This window comes from Micromys minutus (assembly GCF_963924665.1).
Source record: "Micromys minutus genome assembly, chromosome: 1".
Taxonomy (NCBI): Eukaryota; Metazoa; Chordata; class Mammalia; order Rodentia; family Muridae; genus Micromys; species Micromys minutus.
In genome coordinates this window covers 222644351-222654353 of record NC_137969.1, presented here as the reverse complement: position 1 = coordinate 222654353, position 10003 = coordinate 222644351, and positions in this window count along the sequence as shown.

The window sequence follows — 10003 nt, the reverse complement described above, 5'->3', positions numbered from 1 at the left end:
CACAGGAGACACTTTTACATTCTAAGGCTCTTGTCTTCTCTACACACTGGCTTACTTAAGTATGTATCAATGTGTCTATTACATAGAAGGCCTCAAATAATGCCACCAACAGAGTGGTTTCCACATTAATGCTGGTGGTGAGGAACCAAATTGTGTCTGAGTTAAGCATGAGGCAAATGTGGCTGGCACTTTTTAATATATAATCAGATTCTTCTCTGTGTGTGGACTCACTGCACTCTCTGCACCTCCTCTCTTCCTGGTTTTTGTCCTGCTGTTCTTTCTTTGAAGGACAGAGAACATAAATTAGTATTCCCAGGAGAAAAAGGAGATTGTTTTTACTCAAACTTCACATTTCTTGGAGAAGTTGGAGGTTATGGTGAAGTTGGCTATTTGTGAAGCTACTGGTTTCATGATCCCCTTTTAGAATTTGTGTAAGAGAGAATTGGCCATGGGAAGGAGTGAAAAAGAGACATTGCATCATCAGAGTGCCTAAAGGGAAAACAAATTCAGAGAGAAAAATCAAGTTGAGTATGTTCTCTTCAGCCCCATTGATCTTCCTTTCCATCAAGGCCTCTCCTGCAGGCTTCACTTAAAGATATAGAATTATAGGAATTAGATATGTTACCCTCTCTACAGCAATGGCAGGATCATCTGTCAATGAAAAGAAATTCAATTGTAAAGTTTCCAGAACACTCTTTATGCTTGACTTGTTTCTGAGATCTTTTTAATTTGACTTGAGTTTCTCATTTTGTTTTGTTGGACAAAGTCATTACCCCATGTTCCACTGGCCGAGAGAAGAAATGAAGGGCAGGTCTGATTGTTGGAGAAGCTTGAGTAAAGACAGGAGCCCTAATCAATGCCTACACTATGTAGTATGGAAGCCTATACCTGCTTTCAGTGTCCTCAGAACCACTAGGAGAAAAGGATAATGTCACTATGGTCCTATTTTAATTAGATTTCTGGGAAGTGTAGCATTAAAATACAAGAGTGGAGGGCTGGGACATAGCTCAGCTGGTAAAGTGTTTACAAGGACCTGGGTTTGATCCCCAAGCCCACACTTATAAAGGGCTGGGCATTTAAAAATACTTGTAATCACAGTGCTGATGAGGCGGAGACAAGCAGATGCCCAAGGCTCACTAGCTAGCCAGCCTGGACTACTTGGTGCATCTCACTTCCTACTGAGAGATACTTTCCAACTTAAGAAAATGTCATGGGCATTGGGAATGTGCTTGTCTAGTAAAAACTATGCAGATGAAGAAATAGGTCTTCTTTCTAGTTCAGCCTTTGTTATTGTGCCAAAGATCCAGAGAAGTCAGTATGTGGGTGTTGAAGGTGCTTTCTTGTTGATAAAGTGGGAAAGTAAGGATCAGGTGTTTCCTGGGTGCCAACCTGGGTTCTAATTGGAATGCCAGGACTACAGTCAAATGTAGGCACAGTTTTTACCCTTATTCTTCAGCCCTTCACCATCTCTAATTCACTCTTTAGTTTCTTCCTTGTTTAAGATGCCTGTGAATTGTGTCTGAGAAAATACATGATGGATGAAGATGATCAAGATGGCAGCAATGTTAATATTAGCAAGAGAGCTCCCAATCTCTCCAGCCCACCTCACACAGAGACAGCAGACTCCCTTTCTACATTGCTTTCATGCCTTCCTAACTTGGTGTATTGCCTAACCCTAACTTGAATCCAAGCCACTGAACTGAAATTGATCCTTCACTTAAGAACAAGCCCTAATTTAGCTTCTTGTCATATGCCCCCAAATGCCTGAGAACAAAGGCCACAGGGATGATTTTTCCACAGCCAGAAACTATCTCATGCTAACTGTCTCTTTACAATAAATGAAAACATTCCATAGTGTGGATTGCATTTGAAGTGATTTCCTAAGAAGAGATGCCCCAGGTTTCAGACCCAGATGAGACTTGTAGAATTTGAGCGACCTTTTCTCCCATAAACTGGTACTTTCTTGATCAAGCAGCTAGCACCCCATTCTTCTCTCTCTATGGTGTCACACTAAACTTGTTTCCCTGATACCTAAACTCAAATGTTGATGTCAGTGATGGAGCAGAGTAGAGGATGCAGCTCCAAAGGAAGTTGAGAGTGTATGCTTTCCAGATGACCCTTTAACCTCAAGAAGCTTCACAAGCACAGGAAGACAAGCACTGCTGGGATAGTTACCAATGGATATAACTTACTCACAAGTAACCATACTGATATATTTGAGGATAAATATAAGAATTGTGATTTCTTTATTGTCTCTCAAAAATAATATAATTACTCATATGACACTTTGGTATTATTACTTTCTTACTAAAAATTGGTTAAATGGTATAATATTTTTATTTTTTATGTTTTTATTGAGTCACTGATGTTTCTAGACATTATGCTAAACACTTTGCACAGTGATCACGCAACCATCTGGATCCTAAGCTATGGTCATTACCATTTTATACACTTGAAAGCAAAGGCCCAGGGAAGTTTGCCCCAGGTGATGCCTAATAAGTAAAGATCTGAAACAGATAGTCCAGCTCCATATCTCATGCCATAGCTTTGTAAATTTCTAAGACAGAGAATTCATCCTGAACAGCAATGTTCACATTCTGTATCACAAAGAAACAATATACATTAAGTTGGGGCTGATTTACATCTTAAGAAAAAGGCCAGGAAGATATTTTTCTTCATTACAGATATGTATGAACCATGTTATATGGACGGACATTTAATAGTGCTGTAATTTGATTCTGTGTTGACTGCTTCATTTGATTTGTTTCATTACTGTAACTCAGGAACACTTATCGAGCATTTTTTATGTATCAGGCGTTATGTAAAAAAATAATAGAAGCACAAATAAAACAAGACTTTCTTCCTGTCTCCCTGGAGCAGTCAACTTTATTAGAAGAAAAGTATTAAGCTAGTGTAATAATTGAAGATTCCAGAAGTAACTCTTTATTTGACTGAATGAGTCACATGAAGAACTAGTCTGAATGTCTTTTAGCTTAAAGAGTAAAAGTGGAGTACCAGAGTGGTAGTTTTCAAAAAATTTGACTTGCAAGCATGAGGACTCAAGTTCTATCCCTGGAACCTATGTAAATCATAAAAAATACCGTGTACAATGGCACATGGTTGTAATCCCAACGGTACAGAGGCACAGACAAGTGGATCTCTGCAGCTCACTGGTCAGTCAGCTATCATATTGTATGATTTCCGGTCAATGAGGTATTTTGTTAAAAAAAAATACCTGGGGAACAAAAGCTGAGAATGTCTGCTAGACTCCACATGTATGAGTGCACCGTGCACACATACAAAAGAACACACACACACACACACACACAGGAGGAAATAAAAGACACCAAATCTTGGAGTAGCTTTAGCTCAGAATAAACTTATAGGAGAAGAATAATTTTTGGACAGCTCATCGCTATGGGGTACAGTGCCGGAGAGTAGAATTTCTCCACACCATTATTACTAAAAAGGTAACAGATACTGTTAAAGAGCTTTCAAAATACATCTCTTTCATTAATACCATTGGCTACCACACCAAAACAAGTTCTCATAAATGAGCCAGCTTAAAAAAAAATCTCATGTAAGACTTCTGGAATACTTGGAAAAGGAAACAAAAAAAACATCTTTAACTGTTTAATTAAAGTTGACTGGACTTCCCAATACATGGATGCTTACATGGGATAAACTGTTGACTTGAGCTAATGTTAGTTCAATGTTGGGGGACAAAATCCTAATTGTCCTAATTGAAATAAGCCCCTAAATATTTTCAGATCACTATGGATTAAAGCTGGACTTCAACAACAGAAACAACAGAAAGTCTACAAACTCATGGAAACCAAACAACTCTCTACTCAATCACCACTGGGTCATGGAAGAAATAAAAAATTAAAGACTTACTAGAATTCAGTGAAAATTAGTACACAACATACCCAAAATTAGGGGACACAATGACAGCAGTGCTAGGAGGAAAGTTCATAGCTCTAAGTGCCTTCATAAAAAATTGAAGTGACCTCATACTAGTACCTTAACAACACACTTGAAAGCTCTAGACCAAAAAGGCGAACACACCTGGGAGGAGTAGATGGCAGGAAATAATCAAACTCAGGACTGAAGTCTCTCAAATAGAAACAAAGAGAACAATACAAAGAACCAAAAAAGCAAAGAGTTGGTTCTTTGGGAAAATCAATAAGACAGACAAACCCTTAGCCAAACTAACTAAAAGGCTGGAAAGAATATTCAAATTAACAGAATAAGAAATGAAAAGAGGGACAACAGCAGACAGCAAGGAAATCTGAAGAATCACTAGATCTTACTTCAAAACCTGTACTCCACAAAACTGGAAAACAAAATGGGTGATTTCTTGGATAGATACCACTTACCAGAGTTAAATTAAGATCAGATAAATAATCTAAATAGAACTATAATCCCTAAAGAAATGGAAGCAGTCATTAAAAGTCTCCCAACAAAAAAGAGTCAAGGGCCAGATGGTTTTAGTTCAGAATTCTACCAAACCTTCAAAGAAGGGTCCACAAATTATTCCACAAAATAAAAACTGAAGGAACACTGCCAAATTCATTTTTTGGTCTACAGTCACCCTGATACCTAAACCACACCAAGATTTAACCAAGAAACTTCAGACCAATTTCACTTATGAACATTGGTTCAAAAATACTCAATACAATACTAGCAAACCTTACGCAAGAACACATCAAAAAGATTATGCAATATGATCAAGTAGGCTTCATCCCAGAGATGCAGGGATGGTTCAACATTTGAAAATCCATTAATGTAATCCAACATATAAAAAGTCTGCAAGGGAAAAAAAATGACACAATCATCTAAATTGGTATTGAAAAGGCCCTTCACAAAACCTAACACTTCTTCACAATAAAAGTCTTGGAGAGATCAGGCATACAAGGCACATACCTAAAGACAATAAAGGCAATATACAGCAAACCCATAAACAACATCAAATTAAATGCAGAGAAATTTAAAAGCAATTCCATTAAAATCAGGGACAAGATAAGGTTGTCCGCTCTCTCCATACTTATCCAATAATAGTCTTACTTGAAGTTTAGCTAGAGCAATAAAGCAACTAAAGGACATCAAGGTGATACAAATAGGAAAGGAAGAAGTATTGCTATTTGTAGATGATATGATAGTATACATAAGTGACTCCAAAATTCTACCAGGAGAACTTTCACAGCTGATAAACAACCTCAGCAAAGTAACTAGATATAAAAATAACTTTAAAAAATCAGTAGCCCTTCAATATACAAATGATAAATGGGCTGTGAAAGAAATTAGGGAAATACCCTTTATAATAGTCACAAATGAAATATCTTGATGTTACTCTAACTAAGCAAATGAAAGGCCTGTATGACAAGAACTTTACATTTTTAAAGAAAAAAATTGAAGAAGATATCAGAAGATGGAAAGATCCCACACATGCTCATAAATAGGTAAGACTCACAGCAAAAATGGCCATCCCACCAAAAAGCAATCTATAGATTCAACACGACTAACATCACAATCCCAATACAATTCTTTATAGACCTTGTAAGAACAATATTTAACTTCATATGAAAAAACAAAAACCCCAGGATAGCCAAAACAATCCTGTACAATAAAGCAACTTTGTGAGGTATTATCATCCCTGATTTCAAGCTGTACTACAGCACAGTTGTAATAAAAATCAAATGATACTGGCACAAACACATTAATGAATGGAATCAAATGGAAAAACCAGTAGTAAATCCAAACACCTATACACACCTGATTTCTGACAAAATTATACAATGGAAAAAACAAATCTTGCTGGTCCAGCTGGATATATACATGTAGAAGAATGCAAATAGATCCATACCTATCACCCTGAATAAAACTCAAGTCCAAGTGGAAAAAAGACTTCAACATGAAACCAGGAACATTAAATCTAATTGAAGAGAAAGTGGGGAATAGCTTTGAGTGCATTGGTACAGATTGTCCTGAGTAAGGTAACTGTTGTTTCATTTTTTTTAAACCCATGTTTTCATGTTGGTTCTTAAACAGAACACCAACAGCTCATGCACTAAGATCAACAATTAATAAATGGGTCGTCATGAAACTGAAAGCTTCTGTGAGATGAAGGTCACTCTCAAAGGGACATACGAGCAGCCTACATAATGGGGAAAGATTTTCACCAACTTCATATCTAGCAAAGGTCTGATGTCTAAAATATATAATGAACTCGAGAAACTAGACATCAAAAAATCAAATAACCCAATTTTAAAATGAGGTGCAGCTCTAAACAGACACTTCTTGACAGAGGAATCTCTAATGGCTGAGAAGCACTTAGTGAAATGTTCAACATCCTTAGTCAATAGAGAAATGTAAATGAAAAGGACTCTGAGATTCCATCTTAACATCTGTCCGAATGTCTAAGATCAAAAGCCCAAGAGACAGGTCATGTTAGTGAAGATGTTGAAGAAGGGGAACACTCGTCCATTGCTACCGGGAGTGAAGACTTGTAAAACCATTTTGGAAATCAATTTGGTGTTTTCTTAGGAAATTGGGAATACATCTACCTTAAGACCCAGCTATATCACTCCTGGGCATATACTCAAAAGATGCTTCACCATGGCATAAGGACACTTGTTCAACTATGTTCATAGCAGCTTTATTTGTAATAGCCATAAACTTTAAATAAGCTAGATACCCCTATGCAAAAGAATGGATAAAGAAATGTGGTACATTTATACAATGGAGTATTACTCAGCCATCAGAAACATTAACATCATGAAATTTGCAGGCAAATGAATAGAGCTCAAAGATCATCCTGAGTAAGGTCACCTGTTGTTTTATTTTTTTGAAACCTCATTTTAATGATGGTTTTTAAACACTTTAACATCCCTTCTAGCCTACCACCCATGAATGGTAGTAGAAAAGAAAGGATGCAGGGAAATTGGACCTGTTTAGGAAAAAAAAAAAAAAAAAAAAAAAAAGAGCAAATCCCATCTGTGTTGTCAGGAAACCAGCAGTTCAGTTCCTAGATCAGCAGTGGCAGCCTAATCCACTTGCAAACACTTCACAGATATACCAGCAGTTCAGTTTAGTAGTGTTGGGATAGCAGCAGCAGTGACACGACCTAGCAGGAACAGCCAGGCCTCAGCCAAATTGGCATGAGTCAGCAGGCGGGATTTGGATCACTAGGAACGCCAGGAGAAGTTCTCAGCTGTGCCTCTCTCAACAAAGAGACCAACAAGCACTAGCACTAGTGGAGGATAAAGGTGACCTATTTAATATTTACCACAATAGACTAATACACGCGTGTTGTTAGCAAAGAATTCATCATGTGTTTTTTCACATACCTGTGTCTGCTTCAGCAAAAGTTCCTTCACTTGTCTGCTTTAGTGCAACATTCTTTCACTTGTGTCCACTTCAGGAAAACACCTTTGACCAGCAAAAAAAAAAAAAAAAAAAAAAAAAAAAAAAAAAAAATCCAACACAACCGACTTTTTATAGAACCCTTATGTTTCTACTTCAGTAACCACAACCCAGAAAGATAAACACAGTGTGTACTCACTTATAAGTAGATATTGGCCATAAAGTACAGAATAACCATTCTACAAGCCACAGACCCAAAGAAGCTAAGTAACAAGGAGTAATGGAGGGGGTCGGGGCACACTTGAATCCCACCAAGAAGGGGAAAATAGATTAGACATAGGGGTAAATAAAGGGAGGAGACTGGGTGGGGGAGGTTTGGGATGGGAACAAGAGGGATGACCTGGGGGAAGGATGGAGGAAGAGAGTAGTGAGAGAGACAACTTGATGGGGAGGGGGAATCTCTGGGATGAGCTAGAAACTTAGAACAGTGGGAATTCTCAAGAATCTATGAGGGTAATTCTAGCTGAGACTCCTAGCAATTGGGGCCATCTCCTGTCACTTGGGAAGACTTCTAGTGGAGGGACTGGGACATCAACCCAGCCACAAAACCTTAGACTCGCAATCGTCCTGTGTACAAGATATACAGGGGTAAAAGAGGGGATAGAATTTGAGGAAAGGGCCAACCAGTGATTGGCTCAGCTTGAGACCCATGCCATGAGAGGGAGCTCATTCCTGAAACTATTAAGGATACTCTTGCTATACTTGCAGACAGTCACCTTGTATAACTGTCATCAGAGGCTTCACGTAGCATCTGATGGAAAGTGATGGAGAGACCCACAGCCAAACAGAAGTGGAGCTTTAGGGAATCCTGCAAAGTTGGGGAGGAACCGTTACCTGTGTTACATATATTACAGCTGTGTGGCTGCATCTCCAGGACTCCTAACTGCCTCTGGATTCCTTCCCCCTGACTGGGATGCCTCATCTAGCCTCAACAGAAGATGTGCCTAGTCTTCCAGCAACTTGCTATGCCAAGGCTGGTTGATATCCATGGGAGGCCTCTTCTAAGGAGAAGGGGAGAAGGAGTGGATGGCCAGGAGGGGAGAGAGAGGAACTGAGAAGAAAGGAGGAAAGTGAAGCCGAGATCTAGGTGTAAAGTAAATAAATAATTTAATAGAACAAAAGAAAATAAAAATCTGCTTTGCTTCTAGAGGCTTTGCAAGTATGGCCTGCTGTGTCACATGTGATGAGTAGGGGGCTGAGAGGAGACAGGCTGTGTCTTTGCTAGGTGTTCTGACCTGTGAACATCTGAATAATCAGTGGCCTAATATCCCCTGGGGAAAATAAAAGAAAGCCTGAGCACCATGCAGGCTTGGAGGTCTCCTAGGGTGGAGAGGGAACCAGAGTCTAGGAGAACCCTGCCTGGGCCTCTGGGTCCCAAAGGGGAGTAAGTCTGAAACAGGGGACTCCAGATACTCAGAGACCCCTGGTGCCTCAAGAGGAGCAAGTTAGTGGTAGAGAAATGGAAGAGAAAGAAACGGAAGGATGTGTGCACATGAAGAGAGGCAGAACTGGAGACTCAAGGGGAGTGAGGAACAGCCTCCTGTGAGTAGCTGGTAACCCCATCTGGGACCGAGCTGGGGTCCTGGCCTGTGCTTTTACCCTGGCCCACATCTGGGTCCATAGTCCCTCGGCAGCAGGGGTCCTTTACCACCAAAGGCCAGGCAGATGTCCCTGGTTTGGGCTGTCATCTGAGGATGTGTTGATGTCTGAGGGCTGTGTATAACTGGCCTCGCTGCTCACCTGGGTATTGTGGTAGAGCTAGCCCTGGGGATGAGAGTGGATGAGCTGATTCTGTAAGGGGTATGGGACAGGATAAGAGCAGAGAGCTGGGCCTGCCAGTCCTTTCCCTTATGGTGATGAGATCCTCCTTCCCTCCCTTATCTCTTGCCATTTACTGCAGGCAGAAGAGCTGACCCTGGGGTCATGAGAGTGGGAAAACTGGCCATGTCCCTCATCAATAGCAAAACTTGGAAGAGTGGGCCTTACACATCACCTGGGCAGCAGGGTAGGGCTGGCCCTGTTTGAGAGGTAGTGTTGCATATGAACCAGCACCAAGGGCCTGAGAACAGGAGAGTCAACAGTCTGGCCAGCTCAGATACCTCTCAGACTCAGATCCCAGGCTTTTGAATTGGCTCACCCCAACATCTAACCCATCGATGGATGAACTGCTAGAGTGCATTAAAGGGCTGGTCCTATGGATCCAAAACTATAGGATCTTCATGACACAGGGTAACAACAGGGTATCTGAGAGGAGACCCAGTGAGGTGTCAGTATGATGGTGTAGCAGAGGCCTCGTACCAGGCCAATGGGTCACTGCAACGAACATTTGCAAGCAAAGAAGTGTAGATTAAGGGCATACTGGGAGACACGTTGTGACATACTACAGCTTCCACAATGAGATTTTGTTTTGATTTTTGGTTGGGGGGTGGTTGTAAGAGTGGATGGGAAGAGACGGTATGGGGTAAGGGAAGAGATGGGTGAGACTGGGATGCATGATATGAAATTCACAAAGAGCCAATAAAAACTAAAACAAAAATGATAATTTAGAAATTCATGATAGGTGTCTTTGCTCATGTAG